At 40.7% G+C, this 15,075-nt stretch overlaps 1 pseudogene; it reads left to right on the top strand.

Moving 5' to 3' along the window:
* Nucleotides 1-3,998: 3,998 nt before the first annotated feature.
* On the top strand, nucleotides 3,999-4,053 carry LOC118622055 (annotated as a pseudogene).
* Nucleotides 4,054-15,075: the final 11,022 nt, after the last annotated feature.

The following is a 15,075-nucleotide window of genomic DNA, read 5'->3' on the forward strand; positions in this document are numbered from 1 at the left end:
AATCTTAACTTCCCTAATATCCAGTCCTCAACCTCTGTTGCAGCACGAGGCACAGAGGTATCCCTCAAGATTATGTGTTCACTGATGGATTGTCCCCAGTTGAGGGACAAAGTCGTGCTAAGTCTAACATGTCAAAATGTTGCTGTTTTAGATAGACCAGAGATTTAACACTACAAAAAGACACCTTTTTAAAGGGTTTCAAGCTGTAGTCTAGAGGTTTTATTTCTTTGTTTGTTTTTATTTGTTTAGTGGCCAACTCACTGATTTTAGAGAGCAGAAAATTCTGATTAAGGAGGATAAACCCCTTCTCTCTGCAGTCAACATTTTTCTTTTCTTTCGCCTCTGGAGGATGCAGCCATATAACCTTACAAAACATGCTTAAGCATGTGATTTTAAGAGTTGTTTCCATTCTTTATGTGTATGTGTTGGTGTGTGGGGTGGGGTGGAGTGGGGAGCAAGGAGAGGAATGCGCTTCCTGGACTGTGACATCACATGTCTCGATAACTGCATTTGGGCGCTGGCTGGGCCCGCAGAAGCTGTGTATCAAGAAGGAGGGAAAGCTGGTGAGGGGCTTTCCCAGGCTTTGAACTTTAAAATAAGTATTTTTTTTTTTGTCAACTAAACTCTAATAAAATGTATTTTTGTGAAGAAGAGGGGATTTAAGAATAAGCCATCCCAAAAGCACTTTTGTGATCATCCCACTCTCTACGACAGATAAAGAGAGGTTCCTTTTACCTAGAGAATGTTCAGGTCTAAAAATGGAATAAAAACATGATTTTCCAGTCCTTTTCCCAGTCACTTCAACAGTCCCACCCCCATCCTCATTCTGACACTTGCAAAGGGAAGTTATTACCTCCTACCCATCAGTTTCTGTCTGATTCTGATAATGTAATAATATTTCATAGAGCTACCCCATGATGCAAGCACATTTTCTACACTCAGTACGTACGTGTAGTTTCCCTTCATTTAGAAAAATTGTGCTGTAAACACAGCAAGGAGAATAACTCCTATGTTTTTCCTCTTCTAAGGAATGTGCTTTTATGACATATTTTTTAATTGATTAAGAGGTGAGAGTAATAAATGAACATCTGATCCAAGTTTCAGCAAAGGACTCTTTATTGAAGTGCAGACTCTAAAAAGTTATTTTAGGCAAGTTCCCAGAGGCAATTTTTAAAACCATGAGGCTGGATGAAGAGACTGTGATTCTAATGATTTCTGCCACTCCTTAGAAATAAATTAAGAGTTTCCTTCCAAGTGGAGTGGCTAGTGGGCTGAGAGATCATATTTTAAAATAGTTGAATCCAAACATAGCTGGATTTGCATTTTTAAAAAAAGCCTATAGTTTGCTTTTCACATTTTCTCTCTTCCCTAGTGACTCAGGCATTGTATGGTCCAAGTTGCTTTCTTGCAAAAGTACCTTGGGCTCATTTTATGAGGTGTGGAATAGAGAGCCTGCCTGGTGCTTTGACTGGCTGAACTTTCCATCCTGCTTTAAACAACCTGGGAAAAATCAGTGTGATTTATGATAGTAGTTACTGCTACTCTTTTACTTAGCCAGGAATATTCTCATGCTATCAAAAGACCCGAAAAACCAAAAAGGCCGTCACATTTTGAACCACTGTCATTCCTACATCTTGATTAGTCATCTGAGTGATACATTAATTAAATAAGTTCATGCAACTAAGGAGGCTTCTTTATAAGTGAGAGAGGGTGAAAACAAGTGAAGAGACGACTTTCTCTTCTAGCTACATCCAATACAATCTCAAAGACAGGGAGGGTCTACTGAACAGATATAGGGTATGTCTGGTTATTTTCATTAATTAATCCCATGTGACAGGCATAAAAGCCCAATTTATGCAGCAGGTGCTGGAATCTATAACACTCATTGGAGGCTTTTCATGCTAGTGTTTTAGGTTGTGTGAAACCATGCAGTAGAGATAAAAATTACACACACACACACACACGCACACCCCACACCCCTCGACCACTCAAAAAGACACTCCTCCCTCCCCTTAAAAATGTTTCTGAAGGATCAGGATGCTAGGCATGTGTTTGCAAAGAGTAACTTAGAGTTGATCATTAGAATGTACTAATACCTTTTAAATTGTAGGGTGCCTTTTCCTTATAGTGCTCAAAGAATTTCCTTTATGTCTGTTTGAGAATGAGAAACTCCCATTTTGTACAGAGGTTAAAGCCGCATTCATGCAGGAGCACCAAGCATTTTATGGCTGTGGCACTTGTGAGAATGACACTCACCATCAGGCGTACTTCTTGCTGCAGATAAAACCTAGGTTGACTATCATCGTCTCAGCCCTAGGTCCAAGAAGCTGCTGCTGGTGGCCACTGTCGATGACTGCTCCATCTTAGCCAAGGGCTGCACTGCCAGCCTGGGCAACTTCGCCAAGGCCACCTTTGATGCCATCTCTAAGACCTGCAGCTATCTCACCCTGACCTCTGGAAAGAAACCGTGTTCACCAAGTCTCTCTGTCAGCAATTCACTGACCATCTTGTACGGACCACTCCAGTTTCTGGGCAGAGGACCCAGGCTCCAGCGGTGGCCACCACAAAATTTTATACAAGACAAATGCAGTGAATTAAGTCTGTTAAAAAAAAAAAAAGAAAAGAAGACAGGCTGCCCACTATGTGTAATTCTTTGCCAGAGGTGCAATTCCCTTCTTTTCTCAGATACCAGAGAAAGCTGTTGGAATGCAAACAAGTGAGATGAAAGTAAGTTAGTGGGGCTGGTGTTGACTCTTCTCTCACGTGTTTTCTTCATTTTCCCCTCTTTTATAATTTTCCTTTCTTTCTTTTTTATTTTTTTATCCTCACTCGAGGACATTTTTGCATGTATCTTCAGGTAAAGTGGGAGGGAGAGAGGGGGGAAGAGAGAGAGAGAGAAACATCAATATGAGACACGTGGAGTGGCTGCCACCCACACGACCCCAACCAGGGCTGGGGACAAACTGCAACCGAGGTACATGCTCTTAGCGGGATCTGAACCCGGGATACTCCAGTCCACGGGCCGACGCTCTAACCGCTGAGACAAATCGTCCAGGCTCTTTTATAATTTTTCAATCACAGTTTACATTCAGTATTATTCTGTGTTAGTTTCAGAAGTACAGCATAGTGGTTAGAAAATTATGTACTTTACAGAGTGTTCCCCCCTGAATGTTTCAAGTACGCACCTGGCCCCATACATATTTATCACAATATTATTGACTATATTCCCTATATTATAAACTATATTACATGCTGTAATCTACTTCTCCATGACTATTATGTAACTACCAATTTCAACTTTTTAATCCCTTCACCTTTTTCATTCAGCCCTCCAACATCCCTCCCTTCTGACAACTGTCAGTCAGTTCTCTGTATCTATGAGTTTCTTTCTTTCTTTTTTTCTTTTATCCTCACCCGAGGACATTTTTCCACTTTTTTGTTCAGACAGAGCGGAAGGGAGAGGGGGGGAGAGACAGAGAGACAGAGAGAGAGAGAGAGAGAGAGAGAGAGAGAGAGAGACATCAACGTGAAAGGGACACATCATGTGGCTGCCACCCCAACCAGGGCCATGGAGAAACTGCAACCATGGTACATGCCCTTAGTGGGGACCGAACCCAGGTCTCTCTGGACCGCAGGACGATGCTCTAACCGCTGAGCCAAACCAGCCAGGGCTCTATTTTGTTTCTTTATTGTTTTTTAGATTGCACATGTAAGTGAAATCATATGGTGTTTGTCTCTCTCTGTCTGACTTATTTCACTGAGCATAACATCAGTCAATCCATGCCATTGCAAGGGTAAAATTTCATTTCTTTGTATATATGCACCACTGCTTTGTTTGTTTGTTAATCCTCACCCGAGGATTTTTTTTCCCCATTGATTTTTAGAAAGAGTGAAAGGGTGGAAGGGAAGTGGGGAGAGAGAGAAAGACAGGGAGAGAGAGAAAGACAGATACAGAGAGAAACACTGATGTGAGAGAGACATATCAATTTGTTGTTTCCCAGTGCTTACAGCTCTTTTTGAATTTGTCTAGTAGGTCCTCTGGTTTTTACCCTAAGGAAAAAAAAATTTGTTGCTTCCCGCATGCCCTGCAATGGGGGCCAGGAATTGAACCTGCAACCCAGGTATGTGTCCTTGACTGAGAATTGAACCCGTGACCCTTCTGTCTGTGGGCTACTGCTCTATCCACCGAGTCACATCAGCCACGGCTGTGCCACAGCTTTTTTATCCACTCGTCTATTGATGGGCACTTGGGCTCCTTCCATATTGTGGCTATTGTAAATAATAAGGCAATAAACATAGGGGTGCATATATTCTTTTGAATAAATGTTTCAATTTCTTTTTTTTTATCCTCACCCGAGGACATTTTTCCATCTTTTGTTCAGGTAGAGTGGGAGGGAGAGAGAAGAACAGAGAGAGAGAGAAACATCGATGTGAAAGGAACACATCGAGTGGCTGCCACCCGCACAACCGACCAGGGCCGGGGACAAACTGCAACCGAGGTACGTGCCCTTAGCGGACACTGAACCCGGGTCTCTCAGGACCGTAGGCCGACGCTCTAACCGCTGAGCCAAACCGGCCAGGGCTGTTTCAATTTCTTAAAAAAAATAATTTTTTTCTTTATTGATTTTAGAGTGAGAGGATGGGAGAGGGAGAGAGAGAGAGAGAGAAACATCGATGAGAGAGAACATCGATTGACCACCTCCTGCATGTCCCCTATTGGGGATTTGGCCCACAGCCTGGGCATGTGCTCTGACCAGGAATTGAACTGGTGACCTCTTGGTGCATGGGTCGACACTCAACCACTGAGACACACCAGCTGGGCCGATTTATTTTCTTTCTTTCTTTTTTTTATCTTCACCCAAGGACATTTTTGCATTCATCTTCAGATAAAATGGGAGAGGGAGAAGTAGGAAGAGAGAGAGAGAAACATCGACCTAAGAGGGACACATCGACTGGTTGCCACCTACATGACCCCACCGGGGCTGGGAACAAACTGCAACTGAGGTATGTGCCCTTAGTGGGAACTGAACCCGGGAGTCTCTTGTCCGCAGGTCTATGCTCTAACTGTTGAGCCAAACCAGCCAGGGAATGATTTCTTTTGATATATTCCCTAAGTGGAATCACTGGGTCATAAGGCAATTCCATTTTTAATTTTTTGAGGAAACTCCATAGTTTTTTCCACAGTGGTTGCACCAGTCTATATTCCCACAAATAGTGTACAAGGGTTCCCTTTTCTCCACATCCTTGCCAACACTTGTTGTTTGTTGATTTATTGATGATAGCTATTCTGATAAGTGTGAATAGTTCATCCCCCCCCCCCATTTTTAATGTGTTAAAATACACATAATATAAAATTTATTATCTTAATTTTTAAATGTATATTTTGGAAATTACCCCCTTATTTGATATATCGTTGGCAAATATGTTCTCCCATGCAGTGGATTCCCTTTTCATTTTGATGCTGGTTTCTTTTGCTATGCAGAAGCTTTTTAGTTTGACATAGTTCCATTTGTTAGTTTTTTCTTTTGTTTCCCCTGCCTGAGGTGATGTATCAATCAAAATATTGCTACATATGTCTGAGATTTTACTGCTTATGTTTTCTTCTAAGATTTTATATGGTCTTGTGATTTACATTTAAGTCTTATCATTTTGAGTTTATTATTGTGTATGGTGTAAGTTAGTGGTCTAGTTTCATTTTTTTGCATGTACCTGTCCAATTTTCCAAACACCATTTATTATTCCATTGTATGTGCTTATCTCCAATGCCAACTATTAATTTACCATAATGGCATGGGTTGATTTCTGGGGTCTCTGTTCTTTTTATTTTTCTTTTTCGTAATTGATTTGAGAGAGCGAGAAACATCAATGAGAGAGAACATTGATTGGCCACCTCCTGCATGCCCCATACTGGGGACTTGGCCCACAACCTGGGCATGTGCCCTGACCGGGAATTGAAGTGGCAACCTCTTGGTGCATGGGTTGATGCTCAACCACTGAGTCATACTGTCAGGGTCTGAGGTCTCTGTTCTATTCCACTGGTCTCTATGCTTATTCTTGTGCCAGTACCATGCTATTTTGATTACAATGCCTTTGTAATATAGTTTGATGTATGGTATTGTGATCCCTCCAGGTTTGTCCTTTTTCGTCAAGATTGCTGTGGCTATTCAGTGTCTTTTTTTTTGTTCCATATAGATTGTTGAAATATTTGTTCTATATTTGTAATATAAGCCATTGGTATTTTAATAGGAATTGCATTGAATTCTAGATTGTTTTGGGTGGTATGGACATTTTAATGATATCAATTCTTCCAACCTATGAACATGATATATGCTTCCACTTGTCTGTATCTTTCTCTATTTCCTTTTTCAATGTCCTATAGTTTTCTAAGTACAGGTCTTTTACCTCTTGTTTGTTTGTTTGCAGGTTATCTTATTTCTTAGTTACAATTGTAAATGTGATTGCTTTTTTAGTTTGTCTTTCTGAGGATTCATTATTGGTGTATAAAATGTCATCAATTTTTGGATGTTAATTTTGTATCATGCTACTTTGCCAAATTTATTTATTAAACCTAGTAGTTTTTTGGTGGAGTCATTCGGGTTTTCTCTGTACTTTATCATGTCATCTGTGAATAATCACTCTTTTACTTCCTCCTTTTCCATTTTTTTTTTTGCCTTTTATTTTTAATTCTTGTCTGATTGCTGTGGCTAGGAATTCCAGTACTATGTTGAAGAAGAGTAGTGAAAGTGGACCTCTCTATTTTGGTCCTGAACGTAAGAAAAATGCTTTTAGTTTTTGCCCATTGAGTATGATGTTGGTTGAAGGTGTGTCATATATGGCCTTTATTACATTGAGATATGATCCCTCCATTCCCACTTTGCTGAGAGTTTTTATCATAAACGGGTGCTGGATTTTGTCAAATGTCTTTTCAACATCTACTGATATGACATGTAATTTCTACCCTTCATTTTGTTTATGTTGTATATCATGTTTATTGATTTGGAAATATTAAACCAACCTTGCATCCCTGGAATAAATTCCACTTGGTCATGGTGTATGATTTTTTTACTGTATTGCTGAATACTATTTGCTAGTATTTTGTTGAGGATTTTAGCTTCGATGCCTATCAGGGATATTGACCTATAATTTTCTTTCTTTGTAATGTCTTTATCTGGTTTTGGAATGAGGATTATACTGGCCTCATGAAAAGAGCATGGAAGTCTGCCCTTGATTTGAATATTTTGAAATAGTTTGAGGAGAGGATTTCAAAATGGCGGCAGAGTGAACGGAAGCTACACAGACCGTCTCCCAGAACCAAACTGGAATTACAGTGATACCTCAGTTCTCGAACGCCTCGGATTTCGACCAAATCGGTATTCGACCAGGAGATTCGAGAAACTTTTGTCTTGGGATCCGAACAAATATTTGGAACTCGAACTTCCGAGATGAGCCGAGTTGAGCCGAATGGCGTTCATTCGACCCAGCGCGCCTTGCTCGCGTCATCAGTGTGAGTGCAGAGAGAGTCACGCTTTGTGGAGAGAGTCACGCTTTGTGGAGAGAGTCACGCTTTACACTGAATTTAACCCTTAGACATACTGTACACTTTTATTTCTTGTTGAGACTTATGTTTTTCTACATATTATATACAAATTAGGCCAGTAAATAGGCATTTTCTGGGGCTTGGAACGAATTAATCCAGTTTCCATTATTTCCTATTGGGTTTCATTGCTTCGGTTCTCGAACAATTTGGTTCTCGACCGTCCTCCTGGAACGAATTATGTTCGAGAACCGAGGTATCACTGTACAACTATAACACAGACAAATTGGCAGGAAAAAGCAACAGAAAAGCAGCTTGCGAGGACCATATAACCAGGGACACTGACGGGATCCTGGTAGGATTGTGAAGGTGTGAGAGGGGGGCTGGGAGCCCACAGACAGCAGCAGCCTTAGCTGTGAGCAGGGACCTCGGGTTAAACTCAGAAGTATCTCCACAGCGCAGAGCCGGGACAAAGGCTGAAATAGCCACAGCCACTCACCTTGGTCTCCGGCAGAGGGAGGGTGGACTGAACTGAAACTGTGTGGGGACACTCCGGATTTGGAGGGTGCTCAGAGCTTTTGCTGAGTTGCGGCTACGCAGAACAGTGGCCATATTGCTCCTTCCCTGGGCTCTGGGGAGAGGAAGCAGCCCCTCCCTCAGAGATCCAACCCCACCCTGTGGGCCATTGAAATGCTAATTGAGGCTCACTAAAAACCAGCATCTGCCCCACCCTCAGGAAATCCCCTTATGCTGAGCACCTGAGGGAGTTTTTCAATCAACTGACAACCCAAAACTCTTCAAGTAACCTCAACTGCTAGCCTCCAGGCAAAAACATAGAGGATAACTGTACCTATCCTGGGCTAGCAACTTTAACCAGGAAAGTAAGACTTGATAGTGGTGTTAAACGTGGGTCTTCCCCCACTCATCTAAACCCAGGAGAGGGAGCCACAAACAGCAGAACACCAACACCCACAGAGAAAACTTGACAGGCTCCAAAGTCCACTGTGATAGCCAAAATGATGAAACACAGAAACAAAAGCCAAATGGAAGAACAAGAGACCTCCACTGAAGATGATATCAATGTGGAGCAGTTAGAAAAGTTAACAGAGCTAGAATTCAGAGCCATGATCTTGAGGAACCTCAACAATAGGAGTAAGGACATAGAAATGCTGAAAATAAACCAATTGGAAATTAAAAACCATCAAGAAGAGATAAAAAATGACATAACAAAAATAAAGAACACATTGGAAGGTCTAAAAAGCAGAGTAGAGGAAACTGAGGACCAGATCAGTGAATTAGAAGACAGGGTAGAAAAAAATCAACCAATCAGAAAACCAAAAGGAAAAAACGATTAAAAAACAGGAAGACAGCTTAAGAGAACTGTGGGACAACTGGAAACGTAATAATATTCGCATCATAGGAGAACCCGAAGAAGAAGAAAGTGAGCAAGGGTTAGAGAATATATTTGAAGAAATACGAACAGAAAACTTCCCTAATTTGGTGAAGAAAAAAGGCATTCAAGTTCAAGAAGCACAGAGAGCCCCAATTAAGAAGAACCCAAACAAGCCCACACAAAGACACATAGTAATTAAAATGCCAAAAGTGAAAGACAAAGAGAAAATACTAAAAGCAGCAAGAGATAAGCAACAGGTTACCTACAAAGGAACCCCCATAAGGCTCTCAGCTGACTTCTCACAAGAAACACTACAGGCCAGAAGGGAATGGCATGAAGTAATCAAGGTCATGAAAAATAAGGATCTAAATCCAAGACTACTCTACCCAGCAAGGCTATCATTCAAAATAGAAGGTCTAAAAAAGAGCTTCCCAGACATAAAAAGGCTAAGGGAATACATCAGCACCAAACCAGCATTGCAAGAAATGTTAAAAGGACTGCTGTAATTAGCAGTAGAAATGGGAAGAAAAATAGAACCACACTAAACAAAAATGGCAATAAATAAGAACATATCAATAATCACCTTAAATGTAAATGGATAGAATGCTCCCATAAAAAGACACAGAGTAGCTGATTGGATAAGAAAGCATGACTCATCTATATATTGTTTACAAGAGACACACCTAACAACAAAAGACTCACACAGGTTAAAAGTGAAGAGATGGAAAAAATTTTCCAACCAAACAGAAAGCACAAAAAAGCTGGGTAGCAATACTCATGTTTGATAAAGCAGATTTCAAAATGAAGGCCATAACTAGAGACAAAGAAGGCCACTACATAATATTGAAAGGATCTGTCCAACAGGAAGATATAACCTTGATAAACATATGTGCATCCAATATAGGAGCACCAAAATATATTAAAAATCTTCTAGAGGACTTCCAAGGAGAAATCAACAGCAATACAATCATAGTAGGGGACTTCAACACCCTGCTGAGACCACTGGATAGATCCTCTAGACAAAAAATTAGCAAGGAAACAGAGACCCTAAATGAAGCACTAGACCAAATGGATTTAATAGATATCTACATAGAATTACACCCCAAAACTACAGAATTCACATTCATCTCAAGTGCACATGGGACATCCCAAAGATAGACCACATGATAGGACACAAACTAAATCTCTACAAATTCAAGAAGATTGAAATCATATCAAGCATCTGCTCAGATCACGATGGCATGAAACTAGAAATCAATTGCAACAAGAACATGCAAAGACATTTAAACACACAGAGGCTAAATAGCATGTTATTAAACAATGAATGGGTTTCCGAGGAAATCAAGGAAGACATTAAAAACTTCCTGGAAACCAATGAAAATGAACACACAAAAACACAACATCCATGGGATGCAGCAAAAGCAGTTCTGAGAGGGAAGTTTATAGCACTACAGGCCTACTTCAAGAAACAATAAAAATTTCTAATTGATTGTCTAACCTCACAACTTAAAGAATTAGAAAGCAAACAAAAAGAAAACCTCAGAGCAAGTAGAAGGAAAGAAATAGTAAAGATCAGAGCAGAAATAAATGACATAGAAACCAAAAAAACAATTCAAAGGATCAATGAAACAAAGAACTGGTTTTTCGAAAAGATAAACAAGATTCATGGACTCTTAGCTAGACTCACCAAGAAACAAAGAGAGGGAACCCAAATGCACAAAATCAGAAATGAAAGAGGAGAAGTAACAACCGACACCACAGAAAACAAAAGATCGTTAACAGCTACTGTGAACAACTATATGGCAACAAATTCGACAATCTAAGTGAAATGGATAAATTTCTAGAAACACACAGTCTCCCAAAACTGGACTGGGAAGAGATAGAAAACTAGAACAGACCAATAACAACTAAGGAAATTGAAGATGTAATCAAGACTCTCCCAGCAAACAAAAGCCCAGGCCCAGATGGCTTCACGGGGGAGATTTACCGAACATTCAAAAAAGAACTAACACCCATTTTCCTCAAACTATTTCAACAAATTCCAGAAGAAGGAAGACTTCCAAACTCGTTCTATGAGGCCAGCATAATTCTAATTCTAAAACCAGAAAAAGACATTACAAAGAAAGAAAACTACAGGCCAATATCCCTGATGAACATAGACGCCAAAATCCTGAACAAAATACTAACAAATTGGATCCAGCAATACATCAAAAAAATTATTCACCATGACCAAGTGGGATTCATCCCAGGGGTGCAAGGCTGGTACAATATTCGCAAATCAATAAATGTGATACACCACACAAACAAATGAAGAATAAAAACTACATGATCATATCAATAGATGCTGAAAAAGCATTCAATAACATCCAGCATCCATTTCTGATAAAAACGCTCAGCAATAGAGGGATCATATCTTGCCATAATAAAGGCCATATACAAAAGACCTACAGCCAACATCATGCTCAGTGGGCAGAAGCTAAAAGCATTTCACTTAAGAACAGGAACAAGACAGGGGTGTCCACTTTCGCCACTCTTACTTAGCATAGTACTGGAAGTCTTAGCCACAGCAATCAGACAGGAAGAAAAATTAAAAGGGATCCAAATTGGAAAGGAGGACGTGAAACTGTCATTATTTGCAAATGACATGATATTATAGAAAACCCTGAAGACTCCATCAAAAATCTACTAGACTTAATCAATGCATTTGGCAAAGTAGCAGGATACAAAATTAACATAAAAAAATCGACGGCATTTGTATACACCAATGATGAACTCACAGAAAGAGAAACTGAAAAAACAATCCCATTTACCATAGCGGCAAAAAAATTAAGATACCTAGGAATAAACTTAACCAAATAAGTAAAGGACCTATTAGCAGAAAACTATAGGACATTGAAAAAAGAAATAGAGGAAGATATAAAAAAGTGGAAGCACATACCTTGTTCATGGATTGGAAGAATGAACATCATTAAAATGTCCATATTAACCAAAGCAATCTATAGATTCAATGCAATACACATCAAAATACCAACGACATATTTCACAACACTAAAACAAATACTTCAAAAGTTCATATGGAACCAAAAAAGACCCCGAATAGCCACAGCAATTTTGAAAAAGAAGGACAAAGTAGGTGGGATCATAATACCAGATATCAGGTTATACTACAAAGCCACTGTAATAAAAATAGTCTGGTACTGGCACAAGAACAGGCATATAGACCAGTGGAACAGAACAGAGAACCCAGAAATGGACCCAAGGCAATATGCTCAATTAATATTTGACAAAGGTGGCAAGAGCATACAGTGGAGTAAAGACAGCCTCTTTAATAAATGGTGTTGGGAAAATTGGACAGCTACAGGCAAAAAAATGAAACTAGACCATCAACTTACACCATGCACAAAAATAAACTCAACATGGATAAAAGACTTCAGTGTGACCCGTGAATCCATAAAAACTCTAGAGGAAAATGTAGGCATCAAAATTTCGGACATCGTACACAGCAGAATTTTCACTGATACAACACCTAAGGCAACAGAAACAAAGGAAAAAATGAACACATGGGACTACATCAAACTAAAAAGCTTCTGCACAGCAAAAGAAACAACCATCAAAATGGAAGGGCAACCCACTGCATGGGAGAACATCATTGCCAATAATACATCAGATAAGGGGTTAATTTCCAAAATATATAGAAAACTCATACAACTCCACAAAAGGAAGACAAAGAACCCAATTAAAAAATGGGCAGAGGGGCTGAATAGACACCTCTCCAAACAGGACATACAAATGGCCAGGAGAGATATGAAGAAATGCTCAACATCACTAATCATCAGAGAGATGCAAATTAAAGCAACAATGAGGTATCACTTCACACCTGTCAGAAAGGCTGCCATCAACAAATCATGAAACAACAAGTGTTGGCGAGGGTGTGGAGAAAAAAGGACTCTAGTACACTGCTGGTGGAAATGCAGACTGGTGCATCCACTATGGAAAACAATATGGTGTTACCTCAAAAAATTAAAAATTGAACTTCTATTTGACCCAGTGTTCCTACTTCTAGGAATATTCCCTAAGAAGCCTGAAACACCAATGAGAAAGAATATATGTACCCCCATGTTCATAGCAGCACTATTTACAATAGCTAAGATCTGGACACAGCCCAAGTGTCCACCAGTAGACGAATGGATAAAAAAGCAGTGGTACATATACTCAATGGAGTAATATGTAGCTGTAAGAAAAAGAGATGTCTTATCTTTTGAGACGACATGGAGGGACCTGGAAAGTATTATCCTAAGTGAAATAAGCCAAGCAGAAAAAGATAAATACCACATGATCTCACTTATATACGGAATATAATGAACATAACAGTCTGAGGAATACAGTAGACCCAGAAATGTGGAAGTAGGGTACAGACTGACAACCCTCAGAAGAGGGGTGGTGGGGGTGGGAAGAGATAAACCACAGAACTTATATGCATGTATGCATGATCAATGGACATGGACATCAAAGCTGGGGATGGGGCGGGGGTGGGGAGTGGGGAGGAGGGTGCCAATGGGGTAAAAAAGGAGAAACATCTGTAACAAAAATAAAATTAAAAAAAAAAAAATCAGCAGCCTTTCTTTCTCTAATGTGACCAGTATAGTCATACGAAAGTGTTCACATGGGTTTACTTGCCAAATTTGTCTGCAATCCAGGCCGCTCAATTCCAACTCAGGTTTCTCCCAACCTGCAGCAGTGGTAACCGACATCGGGCTTTTTTTCTCTAATTCACCAACAAGGGCATTTTCCATGGTTGGGCCTCCAGGCTGTTTCCCTTGATGAAATCAAGCAGTTGCAGAATGGATTCCACCTGCTGGCCAGGTCACTGGCTCCGTCCTCCGAAGGGAGCGCCCAGCACTGGTGGTGCCTCGAGCAGCTGCCACCTTCCTCGTCCTCGGGCAGCTGCCCCACCGGCACCCCTTCTCACATTGGGGCTGACAGCTGAGAGGTATTGAAAGGTAGCCTGGCTAGAGAACTTGGTTAAATTCTCCTGTGGAGAGAAATGACCGCTCTGATCCTCCCTGGAATGCCTGACTGTGAACCACAGAGAGGACAGGGCTGACAGCAGAGCCGCATAGAGAATGAGGTGCCAACAGAAAGTGGTCAGCACAACACATGAGAGAACAGAAGCAACGCAGGAGTCAGCGCCCGATGGTGGAGAGCAAAAGTCACAGTGACACATGCAGTGGGGACAAGGTAGGTGGTGAACACCAAGAGGCAGAGACCAGGGTAGCTGGCTCATGGATGGCTGTTTGCCTCTTGTTAGGACCTGGGAGTGTCCAGACTCACGTTCCAAGGCTCCCCAAATCTGCTGTGCACCAGATGAGATCATTTTCTGTGCCTCTTTACTTCAGGATATAGTCTTAAAATAAACTCGTGTCACCACAGTAAAAAAAAAAAAAAAAAAAATTGGAGGAGGATTGGTTATAATTCTTCCTTGAATGTTTGGTAAAACTCACCTGTGAAGCCACGTGGTCCAGGGCTTTTGTATAGTGGGAGTTGTTTGCTTACTGCTTCAATGTCAATAGTTGTTATTGACCTAGTCATGTTTTCTGATTCTTTTTGATTGAGTTTTGCCAGATTGTATGTTTCTAGGAACTTGTCCATTTCACCAAGGTTGTTCAGTTTGTTGGCAAATAGATGTTCAAAGTAATAATAAAGCCATTAAGAAGAAAAATAAAAAAGATAATGCAAAAAAAAGTGAAGTGGTGTTCATTTGAGCAAAGTTTAGTTCTTCATGGGAGCTCCCTTTGGATCCTGCTCTTCTGATGACTGAGGCTGTCTGTTTTGTCTGTAGATTATGGGTCTCCCTGGAGGGACTTTGGTTCTATCCATTGTCATAAACTGTCCTTGTTTGGCTTCCAGTAACCAGTTCAGAGCTTCAAGTGTCTAGTTGGTGTCTATCTCCCCAGGACTTGGCTGTACGTAGAGGGCCCAAGTTGCACGCTAAGGCCAGTTTGTCAGCAGCACAGAACCCAGGGACGCATCAGCAAACTTCCCCATGTTTCCTGGGCTTTGCCTGTGCCCGCCTTCATCTGCCTGCCAGCTTTCCGTCTTAATCACTGAAAAGTCTGTTTCTGAGAGGTCTTTAGGCAGAGTTGAGAGT

This window comes from Molossus molossus, unplaced genomic scaffold (genome assembly GCF_014108415.1).
Source record: "Molossus molossus isolate mMolMol1 unplaced genomic scaffold, mMolMol1.p scaffold_m16_p_1, whole genome shotgun sequence".
Classification (NCBI taxonomy): domain Eukaryota; kingdom Metazoa; phylum Chordata; class Mammalia; order Chiroptera; family Molossidae; genus Molossus; species Molossus molossus.